The following is a 5,086-nucleotide window of genomic DNA, read 5'->3' as shown; positions in this document are numbered from 1 at the left end:
ACATTGTTTTTCAAGCAGCTGCTGATGCTCATGGGTAATATTGGGGTTTTGGACTTTTATAATATAATCTTAGCATAGTAAATAAAATCTTATTCTGTTAAATTCCATTTGACATGGATTATAATTTAACATCAATGAAATTGGAAACCATTTCGTTAGAATATTTTATGATGAGTTTATTGTAGAGTACATGACAGATATTACTTACTTGAAATGAGAAATAAAATTCAGGAAGATATTTATTTTAGTTTAAAAAAAAAACAACTTGGTTTGTTTGTGTGTTTGTTTTAAACTCCTGATTTTATTCCCTTCCCTGTCCATGTTCCTCCTACTTCATATCCCATACCTCCTCCCTGTACCACTATCTCCACGAGGGTGTCACGGCCTTCCATCCCCTACCCCACCAGACCTCTAAACTACCTAGGGCTTTCTGTCTCTTGAGGGTTAGGTACATTTTCTCTGACTAAATCCAGACCTGGAAATCCTACTGTATATGTGTTGGGAACTTCATATCAGTTGATATATGCTGCCCTGTTGGTGGTCTTATAGGCCTGGGGTCCAGGTTAATTGAGACTGCTGATCTTCCTACAGGGTTTCTCTCCTCCTCAGCTCCTTCCAACTTTCCCCTAATTCAAACACGGGGTCAGCAACCTTTGTCCATTGGTTGGGTGCAAATATCTGCATCAGACTTTTCAGCTGCATGTTGGGTCTTTCAGAGTGCAGCCATGCTAAGTCTCTTTTTGTGAGTGCTCCATAGCCTCAGTAATAGTGTCAGGTCTTGGGGCCTCCCCTTGAGCTGGATCCCACTTTGGGCATGTTGCTGAACCTTCTTTTCCTCAGTCTCCTCTCTATTTCCATCCCTGAAGTTCTTTAAGACAGGAACAATTATGAGTCATTTGTGACTCAGGGATGGTAACCCCCTCCCTCTTTTGATGCCCTGTCTTCCTGTTGGAGGTGGGCATCTATAAGTTCCCTCTGCCTACTGTTAGGCATTTTATCTAGCTCCCTCCCTTTGGGTCCTGAGAGTCTCTCACCTCCCAGGTCTCTGGTACATTATAGAGAGTCCCCCAACCTCCCACCTGCTAAGATTGCCTGTTTCCATTCTTTCTGCTGGCCCTCAGGGTTTCAGTCCTTTTTCCCCAACAAATACCAGATCATGCTTCCCTCTCCCCTCTATCCCCTTTGTCTCTGAGGTCCCTCCCTCCTTCTCACTCTCCCTCTTGGTTGATTTCTTCTCCCTCCCAAGTGGAACTGAGGTGTTCTCACTTGGACATTTCAGGTCGTTGAACTTATAGAATTCTGTGGACTGTATCTTGGTTATTTTGTACTTTTGGGGGGGGTATATTGACTTACTAGTGAGTACATTCCATGACTTTCCTTTTGGGTCTGAGTTACCCTCACTCAGGATGATATTTTCTAGTTCCATCCATTTGCCTTCAAAACTCAGGATGCCATCATTCTTAATAGCTGAGTAGTATTCCAGTGTGTAAATGAACCAGATTTTCTGTATCCATTTTTCTGTAGTGGGGCATCTGGGCTATTTCCAGTTCCTGGCTATCTCAAACAAGACTGCTATGAACATAGTGGAACATGTGCCCCTGTGGCATGGTGAGGCATTTTTTGGGGGGGGGGGTATATTCCCAAGAGTGGTATTGCGGGTGTTGGGATAGCCCTGGGGCTAATTATATTTGATGTTAATTCTGTTCTCCTGTGAGAGGCTTTGAACAAGGAATGAGTCATCACTCAGGTGACTTCCTGTAAACCTGCTTCCTACCTTAATTTCTAAAATAAAGGAAAGCTGATGATTGGGCAGATAAAAAGGAAGGTGAAGTAGAAAGTGTGGAGAGGGAAGAAGGAGAAAATGGACGAGGGAGGAGACACAGAGGAAGAGGAGGAAGAAGAAGAAAAGCAGAGCAGAAGCACATGGCCTAGAGAAACTGCAGTTCTAAGGGGTCTCATAGATGTGGAAGATACTAGTTTAGAAGTAGATTTGCTCAATCTAGGTGCCCAGCATGTAATCATATTAACTGAGTCCTGTTTTCATTGCTGGGGCAAACTTGGGATCAAGAGATTTACTGCAACACCTGGTCTTCAGGTAGTTCTATTTCCAATTTTCTGAACAAACTCCAGATTGATTTCCAGAGTAATTGTACCAGTTTACCATCCCACCAGCAACTGCTTAGAGTTTCTCTTTCCACACATCCTTGCTTCTTTGTTGTTCAGATTGGTGTAAGGGGGAGTCTCAAGATTGTTTTGATTTGCATTTCTCTGATTACAAAGGACTTTGAACATTTCTTTAGGTGTTTCTCAGCCATTCAAGATTCCTCTGTTGTGACTTCTCAGTTTATTTCTATACCTCATTCTTTGATTGGGTTGTTTGGGTTTTTTGGTGGTTAGTTCTTTATATATTTTGGATATTAGTTCTCTATTAAATGTGGGGTCAGTGAAGTTTATTTCCCACCTATAGTTTGCTGATCTGTCTTATTTACTATGTCTTTTTCCTTAAAGAAGCCAATGGTGCATACTCTAAGATCAAGAATTGATAAATGGGACCCCGGGAAGATATTTTACACACATATTTCCTTTTTTAACATGTAACTGGATAGAAAATTTCTCAAAGGGATGCTCCCTGATCTGGAATTTTATCGGGAATCCTGTGTTTTCCATTTTTTCCATGTTAGAAAGTGTCAGTTTGAAAACATTCTTGTAAGAAAGAAAAAGGATGGGAAATAAGATTACAACAAAGCAGTAGTTTCTTTTATAGAAAAGGTCTTTATTTCAAAGAAAGCTTACAGTTATTTTCCCAGAACAAGTAAGGAGATGTTAGTTTAATGAGTGTGATATTTGGCCAGGGTTAATGTCAGGAAAGGAGAACTACAAGAGACAAAAGGATGGATTTGGACCTGGAGGGCATCATCCTGAGTGAGGTAATTCAATCACAAAAGACCTCACATGATATGTACTCACTGATAAGTGGATATTAGGCCCAGAAACTTAGAATACACAAGATATAAGATAAAATTTGCAAAACACATGAAACTCGAGAAGAACAAAGACCAACGTGTGGACACTTTGCCCCTTCTTAGAATTGGGAACAAAACACCCATAGAAGGAGTTACAGAGACAAAGTTTGGAGCTGAAACAAAAGGATGAACTATCTAGAGACTGCCATACCCAGGGATCCATCCCATAACCAGCCTCCAAATGCTGACACCATTGCATACACTACCAAGATTTTGCTGAAAGGACACTGTTTAAACTGTCTCTTGTGAGGCTATGCCGGGGCCTAGCAAACATAAGTGGATGCTCACAGTCACCTATTGGATGGATCACAGGGCCCCCAATGGAGGAGCTAGAGAAAGTACCCAAGGAGCTAAAGGGATCTTCAACCCTATAGGTGGAACAAATATATGAACTAACCAGTACCTTCCGGAGCTCGTGTCTCTAGCTGCATATGTAGCAGAAGATGGCCTAGTCAGCCATCAGTGGAAAGACAGGACCATTGGTCTTGCAAACTTTATATGCCTCAGTACAGGGGAACACCAGGGCCAAGAAGTGGGAGTTGGTGGGAAGGGGAGTGGGGGGGAGGGTATGAGGAACTTTTGGGATAGCATGGGAAATGTAAACGAAGAAAATACCTAATAAAAAATAATAAATTAATTAATTAATTAATTAATTTAAAAAATGTAAAAAGAAACGGTAAATAAATTCGTTATTTGTATACATGGAAATGTCATAATTAAACCTACTATTTGTAGACTTTGCACAAACAGAATGGAAGAATAGATAATTTAGGGGTACAGGGACAGGAAGACAGGTAGGAGAAGGATATAGAGGAGGGATGTGAGATGCTTACCTCCTAGAATGTTCGAAAGACTATTGACTCTGAGAGCCACATGTCATTAGGAGCTTGCCAAATCATCTGAGAAGGCTGTATGATTAATTGTAAATCTCTAGAAGTATTTAATTGGTCACATTTGCTCAATTCTCATATAAATTATGACAGGAAATTAATTTCAATCTTTGTTATTGGATATTCCTAAACTTTGAAAATGACAAATAAATCTAGTCTCTTCCAAAAAAAAAAAAAAAAAGATGCTAGTTTGGAGGAAAAAAATCAGGAATATTTGACATGAAATTTTGTAGAGTAAAGTAGAATTTAATTGCACTGTGCAATGTTATAAAATGTATTCAGTGTCCTATTCTTCTAGATAAATGGCATATAGATATAGATACTTTATAAATGATAGATAGATAGGTAGATAGGTAGATGGACTAATAGATGATAGAAAGAAGTGGTTAAAATACAATTTCTGTAAATACTGACAAACATTGATAATGTGTTTGATAATCTGTTTGTCTATTATATCGCATAAGTAATAGTACTGTTTTCATGTGTAACTTTAGAGTCTTAGAGTAAAATTTTTATCTAAAACAGTCAATCTAATCTTTGTTGATTAAACACATATGCAGGCTTATTACAGCTGGATGGTGGTGGCACACACCTTAAATCCCAGCACTTGGGAGGTAGAGGCCGGCAGATTTCTGAGTCTGAGGCCAGCCTAGTCTACAGAGTGAGTTCCAGGACAGCCAGGACTATACAGAGAAACCCTGTCTCGAAAAATCAAAAAAAAAAAAAAAAAAAAAAAAGAAAACAACAACAAAAAAAACAACAAAAAAAAAACAACAACAAAAAACCATATATATATATATATATATATATATATATATTGTCCGGATTTATCTATACAAAATTTCACTAATAACTTAGTTATGGTTTTAAATAATCAGTGAACCTGTGGAGTGGAGACAGGTAATGGATGTTAACTCCTAATGGTTATGCATGTAAACATTCTCTGTTGTAAATTTCTGTTTTAATTTATGACTTGACTTTTTTGTAAACTTGTGATGAGCTTTGTAACATTGATCACATATTCTGAAAGATGTTTAAGTACTGAGGACAAAGAGAAGAGAGAGGGACTAAGGTGAAAAGGACTGAGCTGTGGAAGGGAACTGAGATGAGGATAAATTTTTAGACAGAACACTTTTTAGACAGAACTGAACTCAGGAACTTAGAAGTATAAGT

The sequence above is a fragment of the Mus musculus genome, chromosome 3, assembly GCF_000001635.26.
Source record: "Mus musculus strain C57BL/6J chromosome 3, GRCm38.p6 C57BL/6J".
NCBI classification, from domain to species: domain Eukaryota; kingdom Metazoa; phylum Chordata; class Mammalia; order Rodentia; family Muridae; genus Mus; species Mus musculus.
This window is presented reverse-complemented; position numbering follows the sequence as displayed.